Raw genomic sequence first — 16,017 nt, 5'->3', positions numbered from 1 at the left:
AATTTCCTTTTGGCCCATGTTTTGTGTCTTCTATTTTAATTTGCTGCTTTTCATTTTTCTTCCTAGTGTGCTTTTGATCATTCCTTATTAACATTCATGTAACGACTGCTTTAAAAGTCTTTGTTTCTTTTTCCTTCTAGCACCTCTGTTTTATTATGCTATACATTTACTATGCTGTGCATTTAGACTTCGTTACACGTTGGTTAAGGATTTTCTTTTGATGCTGGTGGACCATTGTTTTGGAATTCTAGGTTCCCTAGCTTTTGATGCTCTCCCAAGAGTATTTTGTGGTGGGTACAATGAAGAAGGATGTAAGCAGGACACAGTCCCTCACAGCCCATCTATTTTCCTTTTCAAGTGATAGACTGAAATGAGATTCATCATTCACAGTGTAACTAGAAAAACACCACTGATGTTTCCTGTGACATACTCATTGGAGATATGAGTCACATGGGGCAGAGGTAAGAACTGACTTCATGCATTCAGTAGCCATTACTGCTGAATGGACCAGTGCCAGGCAGGGATACGGGCATCCGTGTTGAGTTTGTCTCTTTGATCCTACTATATTTTGATAGATCTTTGTTTTTTATATAAAAAATGTTTTGATATTTTCATTTGATTACACAGAATATCATTGTTAATAGAGATGTAATATAGGTCATGTATGTGTTCATTTCTTTTTCTTTTAGGACCACACGTGCGTTTAGGGTTGATCATTTAGGACTGGGTAACCTCTCATGGAGCTCATTCATGGAGAAAATGGATTCTTCCTTCCCCAGCAGCCATTGGCCGACTATAGCTCTTTGTCTAGCACTAGGGCCTTGTGAAATTTCCCTATCCATGTTGGCAGGGCAACTGGTGTTGTCATTGTGTGTGTCATTGTGGTGTTGTTTTGTTTAGGCGATCATATCGATGAGTTTTCATGTATGCAGCTTCAGTGTCCTATCTAGCACTCCGGATTCTCTGGCTCTTACGATCTTCCTGCCTTCTTCCCTCTTCTGTAATGTTCTGTGAGCCTTCAGTGTAGGGTTTGTGCGAGAGTGTAACAGTGGGGTCTGAGTGGTCACTTTCTCTCTGCATTTTGACCAGTTGTCACTATGTTGTTATCTGTAATAGTTAATAGTCTCCATCTCTTACAAAAAGGGGCCTTTAGAAAAAGTCAGGGGTAGGAAGTTATTCAGGAGTTTTAAGATAAGCATTAAGTTATATTGGTTTAGGAAAATAACAGTAGTTCTCTTTTAGGGTCTGGGACCTCTCTAGCCATGCTTGGTTGTTAGGATTTTAGTAGCAGGCATGCATTCTAGTCTATTGAGTGGGCCTTAAGTCCAATTAGGCAGCTGTTGGTTACCCCCTGAGATAAAAGTCCTACGATTGCACCTCTGAGGACATTTTGCCTGGCCAGCCATTCTTTATAGCTGTGGGATCACTGATTGGTTGTTTCCCTTGGCAATGGGCACAGAACCTTTGGATACTATGAGAGTTGTTTCTGAGGGAGGAGGCATTCTTTCTTCCACCTTCTCTGGGACTCACCTGTAAGATTTTCAGTTTGAAACCTTCTGTTTTGCTCTTTTAGGTCTTCTACTTTCTTCAGTGGCTTTTTTTGTTGTTGTTGTTTATTTGTTTGTTTTTGCTTTCATTTGAGTACATTAGACAATTGCTTAATGAAATATTTGTATGACAATTAGTTTAAAGTCCCTGTTTTCTTTCTTGCTAATCTGCCTTGCCAACAGTACTTTGTCTAGAGAGAGTAGCTCCTTTGGGTCATTTTTTAATCTTTATTTTATTTTACTTTTTCTGTGCCAGGGCCTTATCCACTCCCCTGTCTGGCATGTAGTAGTAGGCAAGAAGAAATTCCAAGGTGACCCAGGATCTTACGCTGGCCAATTGATCTTCTTTTAACTGTAGGGCCTTATTATGTTTTTATCTAAAGTGGTTAGACTTCTTGATTACACTTGGCAGACTGTATAAGGAAGTCAATTCATTATAATTTTCCATAACAGGAACTGTGCAGTGGGGTGAGGTGGCGTTGGGTATGGTCAGGTAGAAGTGTGTCCCCATCACAGATTCTGCAGAATCTCTGATTATAGATAAGAGAATCTAGCCAAAGGTTTCTTAGAAGTTGTGTTCTTGTTTCAGACCAGGGAGTTGAGGCTGATTATGTCTTATTCAACAACTGAGCTGCAGAAAGAAAGAAAAAAAAATTTAAAAAGCCGGAACCCAGGTATATGACATACTGATTTAAAAATATTAGCTACCTCTTTCAAACTAAATGTCGATGGGAAGGATTTCTTATGGGGTGAAGACCAGGGAAGCATCAATTTGACTGTGGGGTTAAGAAAGGTGAAGGATCTCTCATTTGAGTCTTAGATGCCCACCTGAGCCACACCCAGAATACCTGGAGAGTTAGCTCACAGGATGTAGAAATCTTGGATTCACACAGAAAGTAGGGAGGGATTTTGTGCAGAAAGAATGAAATAGCATATACAAATTGAACACTGGTGAAGAAATACAATTAAAAAACCTGAAGAACTTTCTGTTACCACATCAAAGTCAGGCACACTGTGCAGAATAGCTCTGAAGGGAGGACGCAGGAGACAGGGAAGATGACTAACCAACTTTCTCTCCATCCATTACTCTCTGCACTGCTCTCAGGCTCTCCTATCTCCACCCCTCTTCACACTCTCCCTCCATCCCCCACCACACGTGTAGAACTCCACACACCTGAACATTCCGTGAACACACAAGCCTGCTAGACGCCAAGGGACTGAAGGGTCTTAAGCAAAGAGAACTACAGTCACAAAATAAATATCTAGATACACTGAGAATTGCTAGCTCAACATCTTCTGTCCAAATGTTAAAGTCAACAAAGAGCTCCAATTCCTTTCTTGGGGAATAAAGACATTTAAAAGGCAATTTTAAAAAGGAACTGCTCACAATGAATAGATCCAGATGTGCTTATGTTTTAAAAATATTTTTTAAGTAAAAAAAAATGACTGCTCAAATGAAGGTCTTACAAGTCTCTGTTTAATGTGGCCATAGCTTAGAAAGGAATCAAACTATTTATAAGCTAGAAGCATTTTAATCCTGTAAGTTAGGGGTGGATTCAAAACTTTACAGAAAAAGCTTTTGAATTTTGAACCTGTGTATAGCAGGCAACTTTGTCCTCTTTAAAAAAGCTTAATTATAGTACAAACAAATCTTCCACGGCAGTTCCAGGCGTCTTGGCAGCAAGGTCGAAGTTTAAAGATTGAATTTAGAGCCACGCACGGTGATGCATATCTGTAATTTCAGGGCGTAGAAGGTAACCAGGAAGGGGATTACCACTTTAGCGGTCACCCTGGGCTACAAGGTGAGTTCAAGGCCACTCTGAGCTACAAAGTGATACCCTGTCTGAAAGAACAAGAGCAACGCAAATAAAAAGAACTGGACTTGAGTAGCTACCCAGATGCACATCAGCCATGCATGCACTGTTCATAAGCAGTTTGTGACTGTGTCTACAGAAGCATTAATTTTTTTTTTTGGCGGGGGGGTGGTCCAGATGTCAGCATCATGTGTGCCACGGGAGCTTCCCTCTACTGCTTTGCAATGAGTTTGCTGGCCTGTGAAGTTCCTCCGATGTGGATTAAGTATTAAGAAAGCCTTTGATCAGGTTGTCAGGGTTGGCCTCACATGGGTGAGGTTTGTCCATGCCCTGCTGTTCACTCTGCTTCGTGGCCTTCCACTGTGTGAACACAGACATGTGTGGGTCATTTTAGTCCCCGTGGTGTTCACTAGTCATGCCACTGGAGGAATTCTCATGGCTAGTCTTTCATGTAGATGGCTTGCATCCTTGTTCCCTTGCGTGTCCACACCCGTGTGTGGTTTCTGGTCCTTAGTTGTAACTTCAGGGTGAGTTGCTGTTTCTCCTGAGTCTCCTGAAGTGTTGTGTCAGTTTTTACTAGGGTTGCACGTGAGTTCAGATGGTGCTCCTTCTTCCTGTGGTCTTTGAGCCCCACCAGCTCATGACCATAATTTCTCAGTAAAAGATCTGGGATAAAGAGAATGTTGGGACAGACAAACTCATGTTCGTTGCTGCTGCTGAGAATGGACAGTGGTACAGTCACTGTGGAAGGCAGTGTTGAAGTTATTAAAAACCTAAAGGTAGAACTGCCACATGACGCAGCGAGCCATGGAGTATTTACCTAAGTGAGTGCACAGTTACATGTCACAGAGATGCCTCACACGCATGTTTATAGCTCCCCTATTTTTAACAACCAGGAAATGGAGCCAATCTGGATGCCCACCAACAGAGAATTGATAAAGAAAATGCATTGCATACACAGGGTGGAATTCTCCACAGCTGTACAGGAAGCTAAAGTCATGACAGTTTTCTGGAATCTGGGAAAAGGAATTTAAGTTGAAATCATGTTAAGGCAACGAGAGAGAGAGAGAGAGAGAGAGAGAGAGAGAGAGAGAGAGAGAGATTTGCAGGTCAAAAATCTATAAAGGGGATCAAAAGATGGGAGGACTAGTACTAAGGGAGATGGGAAATAAAGGGGGCAATGGAGAATACAGTCTCAGCAGCAATGAACATGAGTGTCTGTCCCGCTGTTCTCTTTACCTCAGAGCTTTTACTGCGAAATCAGTGGACATGAGCCGGTGGCTTGTGGAGATCATAGAAAGAAGGAACATCATCTGAGCTCATGTGCAACCCTGGTAAAACTGGCACAACTCTTCAGGAGACTCATAAGAGGAAGGTGGAAAGGGAGGCTAATGGGCAAGGAAAGGAACTAGCTGCAGATGGGGGCGGTGTGTGGAGGAGGCAGGGGTAGAGTAGAACCAGATCTGAGCCATATGCCATGGCATACATTACTTTGTATGCTAACCTACAACAAAACAATAATTTAGAATAGGAGCACAACAAAACAGGTTTCATTAGCAGGTGGTCTAGGTGTATCCAAACCTTACCAAAACCCAGATAGTTCTACCCCACTCAGCAATCCTTCAACACTCCAAGAAAACATCTACCCTGGATCCTTGGCATTAGGGGGCTGGGCCTCACCTGCGGTGCCTTTGTGATCTGTGAAATGTGAGCACATTCCACCTCTTCAAATACATTTCTTCTTTCCTTTGGCACGTGTTCAGGATCCCTAATTTTATAATCTCTCCCACTCATAACTCACACTGAATTCACCTAATTACCTCCAAAGGCAGCATGTTAACCTACCTCAAGGTTCTGTTTGTTTTACCAAATGAGGCCAGTGTCTACAGCAGCTGGGCTCGGAGCACAGCAGGCCCAGGCCGTGGCCTTCTTGACAATGTTTTCTCCGAAGATAAGCTTCGTAAGAATTCCTGAAAACTGATGATTGGAGTCTGTGTTCCTGTAAAAACACACAAAGTGGGGCAATTTGTAAAGAGAATTCCGTGGCTCATGGTTCTGACAACTGGTGAGTCCAAATACCACAGCCCTGATGTTCTGATGAGGGTCCCTGTGTAAGACAGCACAGCATGGCAGCTGTATTTGTGGCACAGCAGCAGGAGTATATTTGTAAGTGCTCATGTGGAGTCTGAGGAGACAAGAGAGCATTGGGGGGGGGGTGCAAGCTGGATTCGCTCTGCTGTAAGGAGCCACTCTTGTAGGAACTAACTGATCTTTTGAGAAACACACCAATCCATCCCGAGCCTGGTGGCCCCATGATCTTATCAACATATTTCATTGGGGTTCAATTTCTAGCATGTGAGTCTTTGGTAGACACACTTAAGCTGCAGGCAAACCCTGGAACTAGGTCTGGTTTTCAATGCAATGGTAGCATGGTGTAGGTGGCAGTCAGAACCTGGGAGACTGATGACAGTCTAGTCTTGGTGATGGTTGCTCATATGGTCAGTCTACAGGGGATACTGTTGTTCTTTGTAGAGTATTACCACCATGGGTCAAACTGTGTCCCATAAAAGACACATCAATACTTGAACTCAAATTCATAGATGGCACCTTGAAAAGTAGCACAAATGTGTCATCGTCATCTCTGACCTGTTATTAAATTTTCTGCTGTGTCCCAGCTAACCCAAATGATGCAAGGACATGTCTATATGCATGAGTTAATTGATCAAGGAGACAATTTAGCAGTAGTCCACAAAGAATTATTAAATGAAGCCATACACTTGCATCTGGATTTAAACGTGCTAATCAACTATTCAGCCAAGCCTTTGTCCTTTATCTTGAAGAATGTCAGCTGCTATTTCTGTTGTCCAGACCCAAAATATCTGAGTCGTGGGATGAAGTCTCTCATCTCTTTGGAATTATAAGTGGCTTGGGCAAGAGTAGTATTTTTGTAGTTCCTAGCAAAAGTGGAATGACACACAATTCAGAAACAAAGAGAAAGACATGGTTAAGTCAGCTCTCCAGCAGCCACGAATGTGTTTTCATTTGGAAATAAGGGTTTTACAGATAGAATCAAGTTAAGACGAAGTGATAAGGGGAGCTGTAATCCAACATGACTCGTGATCTCAGAAGAGGGAAGTTTGGACACAGAGCCAGGAGGCGACTGTGTGAGAAAGAAGCAGAGGTTTGAAAGATGTCACAATTCTAAGAGTGGCTGGGAGCCCAGGAAGACACAGGGTCGCTCCTCCATTACAGTCCTCAGAAAGAGTGTAGCCATGCGCCTTCTGCACTGAAGTCTTCCATGGGAGAAGCAAATGCCAGGCCCAGGAACCCAAGGAATGTTCTAGAAGACAGTGCCTCTCTTCTCCACAGCATGAGTCTTCTTGTCCCCAGAGTTCTTCCTTTAGGCGGTTTCTGCTCCTTCTTTTCTTTTGTTTCTCACCTCTAAGTTTTATTTCTTACAAGATTGACCGTGGAAATGTAGCAGTACACCAGATTTCTCAGTGCAAGAAGGTCAAGGGCAAAATTTCTCAGATTTCCAGGGCAAGGAAGACTGGCAGCCACCAACCCTCAGGCCTGCCTTATATTGTCTCAGTGCTCAGCAAATAGTATGAGTGAGTCCCCAGGACAAACTCACTACTTGCCCACGTTTGTACCCTCAAAGCCCCCCCTCCCTCAGACTCTGAGATCAGGGGCTTCCCTTGACGAAGCTTTATACATTTCCCTTGATGAAACTTCATAGATGCTGGCCCATCTCACATGGCTTGTCCTCTGAACTGAAAAGAGAACACAGGCCAGTGAGAGCTTGCTCTGATACCTGTCACTATTCAGATAAAACACATTTCCATGTATGAGTATAATGTAATTGGACTATATTATATGTAGCTATGCTTAGGTGCCAGGCATGTAAAATATGTGCAACTGTATGTACATTGGTACGCTATAGCCTAAGCTTTATCGTGGAAATGAGCTGGCCCCTAATCCAGAGCATGTTTGTGCTGAGCCCTCTCTATAGACATTAAGTGATGGGTGAATCCACACTCAAGTCCCTCAGCAAAGCTCATGGTCATGCGGGTGGGTGTGAGCCTGCAGAGGACGCTTTCCAGATGTGGTCACATTAAACATAGTGATGACAGAGATGAGGGAGGCTGTTTGGGCTGGAGATAGAAAGTTTTGTCACTTGTCACTTCAGCTCTGAATGGTGATGCCACTGAATGGTGATGGAGGTCTGTGTACACAAGCCATTTAGAAGCAAAAGAAACATCCAGTTTTCTGCCTTTTGCTTGCCCTGCTATGCCTTTCTACAGGCCTAGGACATAGGCAGAGTCATGGCTGGGGTACAAAGAAGGTGCCACCCCCAGACCTTTGCCAGCCCCCCTCCGGAATCCCACCTACCTCCAGCCTGCTTTGTCAGGATTCAGGGATGTGAAGTGTGGGTGAAGGAGAACCCAATGTGCCTGGGTAAATGAGGCAGCACTGGTGAGTTCTTATTATGATTGGTGACTCTAGTTATGGAGATAACTGTGTTCTCCAGCATAGCCCAGGGTTCGATTAACCTCTACATTCTGACTCATTGGATTCTCAGTGTATCTGATACACAGAGCTAAGGGTTTCCCAACCTTATTCAATAGCCCTTTTCTCTCTAGAGGAAAGCAATGCCCAAAGACAATGCTTCACATGGGAGGCCCCTAGTGCCATTTGGATGCTAGAGATGGGATTTGATCGTTCCCACTATTTCTCTATTAGGGCTCTTGCATGTGTTGCTGTTTCCAATATGTATTGTCTGTCTATTCAGGGTGCACAGTTTGTCCAGTCAGGGTATACAGTATCCCTGTTCACTAAGAGTACCCAGTGTCCCTGTCCACTCAGGGCATACTGCATCCCTGTTTATGCAGAGTAAACACAATGTTCCTATCTACTAAGGGTCACAGTGTCCCTGTCTACTCAGGACACACAGTGTTCCATCCACCCAGGGCATACCATACTGCATCCCTGTCTACACACTTGTACTGGCTAGTTTTGTGTCAACTTGACACAGCTGGAGTTATCACAGAGAAAGGAGCTTCAGTTGGGGAAATGCCTCCATGAGATCCAGCTGTAAGGCATTTTCTCAATTAGTGATCAAGGGGGGAGGTTCCCTTGTGGGTGGTGCTATCTCTGGGCTGGTAGTCTTGGGTTCTATAAGAGAGCAGGCTGAGCAAGCCAGTGGAAGCAAGCCAGTGAAGAACATCCTTCCATGGCCTCTGCATCAGCTCCTGCACCCTGACCTGCTTGAGTTCCAGTCCTGACTTCTTTCAGTGATGAACAGCAATGTGGAAATGTAAGCTGAATAAACACTTTCCTCCCCAACTTGCTTCTTGGTCATGATGTTTGTGCAGGAATAGAAACCCTGACTAAGACAATAGTGCAGTGTCCTTATCCACGCAGTGTAAAGCCAGAATCCTTTTGATGGAGTCCCCCTCCATCTCCCTTGACTCAGTTACTTTCTCCTAGTTGTTGATGGGTCTCCTGAGCCTTGTATACCTCAGACTCCAGTCTGGTTCACAGCCCCACACATCCTTCATCCTAAGTTTTGTTTGTTTGTTTGTTTGTTTGTTTTTTCATTAAGATGGCTGCCGTCTCTAGGAGGCTCTCATTCAGTATAACATCTGCCTTCCATCACTCTCTTCTGCATCCTTCATGCTCCTCTGAGTTTTCCAGTATTTTCATCCTTTTCACAGGATTTCTCCATCCCTAAGACAGAGACTTGTTTACTTCCTAGGGAAGTTATTGATCACTGCACCAGATGGGAGCTAGAGCTCCTGGGATGTGATTCCTGCGCGCTTGTGTCCACAGATACTTTCTGGCACCTGGCACAGAGCACATGTCGGATGTTTCTGAGGGGGATGAGAAATTTATCGATCTAAGCCCCGGTGGAAACACCCAACTCCTATGACCCTGGGTGATACCCCTCAAGGAGGCTGGGGGTAAAAGGGTGATGCTCTCCAGAACATCCTGACTTGGCTGCTGAAGGAATGGGAAGTCTTGTAATATGAGATGTGTTACCCTGAGGTAGTACCAGTCCCCGGTATTCGATTCATGATTTAGAACAGGCCTGAAGCTGCCCCGCTGAGCATGGGCACAGGGGATTCAGTGCACTCAAATGTCCTCCACAAGGCACCAGTGGTCATTTGGAACCAGGGATGTAAACTCTGGCCTACAGAGCACCAGGGGAGGCCTTGAAGGCGGTACCCTGGCTAGAATTCACACACCAACAGGCTTCTCATTTCTCAGCTTGCCTTGGTGGGTTTTCCTTCACTGTCTTCCATGATCTGCTTCAGCATCTGCAAAACCCGATGGGCTGACAGCTGATGGGACGCAGAGAAGGGCATGAGCCTGGGATGCAGCGAAGGGCATGGGCCTTCTTTGTTGCAGTATGCAGGACGGCAGTGACAAGGGCGTGTGGGCATGCCCTTAGTTGTGGGGGAAGACCCCAGTGTGGCTGCAGGGACAGTGCTATTTTTGATTTCCTGATGATGCTGAGACTCCCCAGACCTAGAATGAGAGTAGGGATATGTGGCCTTGACCTCCACCAAGCTTGGCTGGGCACTGTCTCATCATGGGTTGTGCTTCCCTTGTGTCCACACTACCCTTCCCTTGGCACCCACAGACACAGTGTGTCAGCGAGTGTAAGTTTCCCTGCAGAATGCTTCTAGACAGGATGGCTGTGGGAACTTCCCAGTAGCTATTCCTGCCTGCTGCCTGTTGGCTAGGTGCTGATAGTTCTAACTTCAAGTGTTTCAACAGAGCTAGGGGCTTATGGAACCCCGGAGGGTGGTTGGGCATAGTGATCAGCTAATATACACATGTTGACGTCGTCTAGGGGAGAGGAAGTGGCTCTTCACTCGAGTGACAAATGTGAGGAGTTCATTACGCAGAGGTCATGTTGGTCAGCCACACTAACAGGTTCAAGAGGGATTACAAACCTCCAGAGAGTGATAGATGGCAGAGGGGTGATCGTGAAGGGCTGATTCCATCCTTTCTCCTTCTGTGCTTATTTTTCCCATTAAAAGGACACTTTCATTTAAAACACTAGATGTGCCAAGTAAGAAAGGCAAGAAAACATTAAATATGTCTAAGGCCAAGGCATGACAGTGGCTGTTTTGTTCCAGTTTCTTTCAACTCTATTTTGATGACTGTACAATTCAACTTACGCTATCTAGGCAATTCTATACTTTATTTTATAATTCAAGGCAAGACCATACAGATCTAACCAAGGCATTTGCAGTTCCTGGTTAGTGTTTTCTAAATGGCTTGAAAGAGCCCAAAATGTTGGGTTATTTCTAAACATACTGGGATAAGTAACATTGGACACAGAATTGCCTTAGAGTTGCTTCTTTTGGTCATTTTTCTGTGCATTAAGTTTGTTTTTTTGTTTTTGGGAGAATTTGTTCACACAGAAGTCTGGCTAAAGGATCTAAACAGTGCAGGTGCCTTGTATGGTTCTTAGGACATGTGGGAATCTGGCTCGACCCGACCCATCTACAGCACCCCACTGTGAGGCTTACCAAGCGACCCCTCCTCCTAACCCATACACATCTCACATTTTACAGAAAAACAAAATGGTTAAGACATCCAGGCAATTGTCAGACATCAATGAGAGGAGAGGCCCTTGGTCTTGTGAAGACTTGAGACTCCAGGGTAGGAGAATACCAGGACAGGGAAGCAGGAGTGTGGGTGGGTTGGTGAGCAGGGGGAGGGGGCATGGGATAGAGGGTTTTCAGAGGGGGAAATGAGGAAAGGGGGTAACATTTGAAATGTAAATAGAGAAAATATCTAATTTTTTTAAAAAGAAGACATCCAGGCAAGCATTGCCCTGCCATTGATCACACATTATTATTACTATTACTATTATTATTAACTAATACTTGATACTTTTTTTTTTTTTTTTGAGAAAGGCCACATTCTGGTTGCATTCTGGTTGGCCACAGCCTGTCTTGGTCTAGCTTGGCACAGAAACTGTTCCTCCTGTGTGGAGAGCAGAGATCTCTTGCCTGCTGCAGTCCAGGCAGTACTTCTTCCTGGAGTCCCTGAGACACCACACATCCAATAATCCTGCATCTGTTTGCTTCTTTCTTTGGTATTTCGATCCCTTTTCCTGTTGACAGGTGGTTCTTGTTTCCTGTTTCCTGTTCTGTTTTGTTTGGTTCTTTTTTCTTTTTTCTTTAAAACAATGAGCGTTGTATTATTAAATCACGTTAAAATATAGTTAAAACCAGATAGAATGGTTCCTATCAAGAAGACTGATGATAACAAGAGCTGGTGAGGATATGGAATGCTGTGCACGCACACTGCTGGAGGGAGCAAACGTCAGCAAAGCTGTGATGGGAAAGCAGTTTTGGCAGAAAGTTTCAAGCAGAACTGTTAAATGATGCAGCTCCCCGATCAGTGGTCATTGTCTCAAGTGAAGTGAAGCAAGCACAAAAGACAGGTGCTAGGTATTCCTACTCACCTGTGGACTCCAGGAACTACAATCTCCTGGAAGACTGATCAATGGGTATGAAGCTAGTCACAGGCAAACAGGAAGCCGAGGGTGCTATTGCCTGGTACAGCGGCCATAGACAACATCTCTGTATATTTTTCTTCTCTGTATATTTGTCTGTGTGTGTGTGTGTGTGTATAAGTATATTATTTGAGTGCTTTTGTAGGCAATTGAACTATCTAATTTTTTTTTCTGTTTTCAACTCTTTTATATAACAAATGGAGTTGAGCATTTCCCTACCAGACCTAGGCCTCATAATTTTCTTTTCATAATTTTTATATATTTTAAAATGTGTGTATGTGCTTGCGTGCACATATGCATGCATGCACACAAGCCCAAAGTGGTGGTATCCCCAGAAGCTAGAGTTACAGATGATTGTGAGCATGGTGTGCATACCAGGAACCTAACCTAGGTCTTCTGGAAGGTCAGCAAGCGCTCTTCCCCACTGAGTCATCAGCCCCAAGTTGTTGTCATTATTGTAGGGTTCGTGTGTGTGTGTGTGTGTGTGTGTATAGATTATGCATGTACATAACTTCACATCCATCCATCGTCAGGTGCCTTTCTCTAGTGTTCTCCACCTTGTGTTTTGAGGCAAGGTTTTTCACGGAACCTAGAGCTGTCCGATATCCAGTTAGCTAGCCTATTGGCCAGCAGGCCCTAGGGATTTTTCTGTCTCCTCCTTTCTAGAGCTATAGGCTCCCTCTGCCATGCCCTGCTGTCTTGTGTGTGGTGCTCAGGACCAAGCTCAGGTCTTTATGCTTCTGTGGCAGACACATCCCACAGAGCCCAGGTTTTGTAATTTCTAGGAGCTACATATGTAACATTTCCACTTGCTGTGATGTGTCCTTGCCTAATGTCAAACATGCTGCAATGTAGATGGACAGATTTCCCTAAAAGCAAAACAAAACAAATCGCCTTCCCTGCAGCTGCCTGGACCACTGGCCTCACTGTGGAGGGATGCTTTGTGCTTGCTTTTTTTTTTTTTTTGCCTTGTGCTCTCCTTGCTGGCGCCTCCTGCCTCAGGCTCACCCTTTACGATCTGGGTCACGTTTGTTTTACTTTTCATGACAATTTATTAAAATAAGTGAGTCTCTGTTTTTAGCTGCAGACCATTTCCTCTCTCCTCCCCCAAGAAAAACAGAGATAGTTGGCATTTCTAGTGCTGGAAAGAATGTCTTAGAGAATGCTGGCCCGAAGACCCTCCACAGCCTCATTAATCAAACCCAAATGGGAGGCACCAGAGCTGGGCCCAGACTCTTTCCTATGGCGAGATCAGATTGCATAGGCAATCGGCTTAGAGACAAGGACATGTTGGCCAAGGTCTGGGTGTAGGGATAGGCAGGTCCTGCTTCACAAGGGCTGCTGTTGGGTGGAAGGCGCAGGAGACCACTGTGGCTACAGGATGGAGAATGGTAGCCATGCTGGTCGTGTCACCTGTGCACAGGCCCTACAGCCACCGTGTGCATTAAGACTCATCAGGCACACGAGGAAGCTGAGTTCTGGTAGGGGTCTTTGCTGACTACCTCAGAACTAGAGAGGGGCCAGCTATGGTCAGAAGGGGGAATGTTCCACGTGCCTGTGAACGCACTACTCTCCTGGGTTCACTAACCCTGGGACTTTAATTCTGAGATCATGGGAACTCAGGGGGTACTGTTGCCCCTCCAGCATTCTGGCACAGAGGCAGGCTCTTCTCTGTGGCGCAAATGCCACTTATTTTGGTTGGAGTGAAGCAAAAATGACTAAGAAACGAGGGGAAGCTGTCTTGCTGAGATAAGCTTGACACATCCACCTACTTAGCAAGTGATGATTCGAACAGGCAGTTGCAAAGTTCATACTTCCCTGTAATTTTAATTGTCATTACTTATTCTTTGAGAATTTCATACATGCATTAAAAAGTGTCTTGATCATAATCTCCCTCTACTCCTCCCTCACTCCTTCCAAACCACTCCTTCTCCCTCCCCACCCTGTTCCTTTATTTTCTTTAATAACCCGCTCAATCCAATTAGTGTTCCAGGGGTTCCATCCACTGGAGCAAGGCCAACCTATTGTGACGTTCCCTAAGCTTTGGGGAGAAGGAGTGTGATGGGGAAGTTGCATTTATGGCTGATACTCCATGGACACTTGAGCTCCACACTGTCAGTTTGAGTCTGTATTTACTGCCATGCACTGCACAGACTTCTCTGATGAGGGCTAACAGCTGCCCTAGTCTACTGACCCTGAGCCGTGTGTATGATTTATTTCTATGAATTTTAACCTGTTCATAGGTTTATGTGACATTTATGACACAGACCCAACTCCTCCCTGCCCTTCACTTATCCTACTCCCTACCCCAACCCTTGCCAACCATTTATCTCCTTTGCGCACTTCTGTTCTTTCTAGAAGGTTATGTAAAGGAAATCACACGTGCTAAGACTGGGTTCATTCATTCAGTTTTAGGTTCTGTAGATCCATTCTGTGGTGTAGATCAAAATCCGTTTTCTTTTATCTTTGAGAGCATCCATTGTCTAATGCAGCCTGCCCCCCATCAACTGTTGAAGGATTTTTCTGGGTTGTAGGGCTAACCTACTTCTAAGAATGGATCTATTATTCTGGGTTCCCACCAGCATTATGCTAGGTGAGACTGCTGTCCACTGCCTTAATCAGTCTTTGATATTCATGCTATACAACAGCATTGACCTTAGCCTTTCTGACAGTTTCATTACGACATTTCCCTTTAATTCCCTTAGTGACTGATACTGATCTCCTCTTATGTAATACCATTCTCTCCAGTAAAGTGCCCAAGCCCTTCCAAATTTATTTTCTTTAACTTTGTCTTCAGGTCTTATTGTCACCTCACAACCCACCCATTCATTCCTTATTCTACCCTAGCTGGTTACACAATTGCCAGTCCCCCTCCTCAAAGGTCCACATTTCAAGTAAGCCTGCCAGTACTCATTCCCCCCTGGGTGGACTTTCTTTTGCCATGTCTAGATCTCTGGGTCCCCTGTCCACTGTACCTTCAGCCATAGGCTTTCCTGAAGCATGCTTTCCCCTAGGTCTCCTCTCAGGCTTTCCCTAGAGGCCACAGTCTAGGCTCTGTGTCCCTTGCCCGATAGCTGATCCCACCATCTGAGTTCTGCTTGCACAGCATATCTCAGCTGGAGTCCCAGCCTTGCCCACATCTGTCTTTTGTCTAGACTATGGGAGCAGTTACCTAATTAACCTCCTCGCTCCTCTGCCCCTTCCTGACCCCATTCTCCAGCCGGGAGCCAGAGACTTCACACAATCTTGTCTCGGTGCATTACACTGTCCTTGGCTTCTCACTGCATTGCAGGCCTTGCTGCCACTGACAAGTGTAATTGGACATTGCTGGCCCTCTTGTCTTCCTCTAATTTTTCTTCTTCACTTCAACTCCTGTCCTGTAGCTAACAACTCTCATTATAAACTTTTTACTTAACCATGTCTGTGTCCTTGTGGCTAGCCTTGATCGTCAAACCTCTGTCCCATTATTCATTTGGCCTTCTTTATGAAATATGCAATCTCTGAACAGAGTTAGTTGGCTTGTATTTCTGTTGTTTGTTTCTCTCTTCTAGAAGGTTTCTTCCATGTGACAGAGACTCTATTATGTTCCTATTGTACACCAGCATCATGCACATAATAGAGACACATTCTGCACCTACTGTGTGTGTTCATGCCATACAGACAGGAAGGGAAATGGTGATGCCAGTTGTAGGGTGCTCAGTGGGACTGCTTCCTAGAACAACACAGAAGAAAGAGAGGAACCCGTGCCCAAGTGTGAAAAGATGGTAAAGTGTAGAAATCTGATTTTTGTTCCTTAAAACAAGCAGTGGATGCTGAGAGATTTGCGATGGAAAAAGAAGACATTGAAAAACTGCAGGAGAGACCATGATACTCAAAGAGTGGAAGTAGACCTAGAAGTAAAGACGATAATGCCAGGGAGGAGCGAAGCGAGGTCAAGACAAATCTGTACAGTTTCACAGGAGAGATGAAATGTAAGGATGTAGGGTCATGGTTCCTCCCATTTCCAGTCTCTGTGTTGCTGTTCAAGGTGCAGGTTTTAGGCAGTAGATGCTCCTCCCCTCCCCCACCAGGAGAGACCAGAATGAGTGATTATATCCACTGGATATCTATGCAGTGG

This window comes from Mus pahari, chromosome 13 (genome assembly GCF_900095145.1).
Source record: "Mus pahari chromosome 13, PAHARI_EIJ_v1.1, whole genome shotgun sequence".
Classification (NCBI taxonomy): Eukaryota; Metazoa; Chordata; class Mammalia; order Rodentia; family Muridae; genus Mus; species Mus pahari.
The sequence above is the reverse complement of the archived record's forward strand: the minus strand, read 5'-3'. Positions refer to the sequence as shown.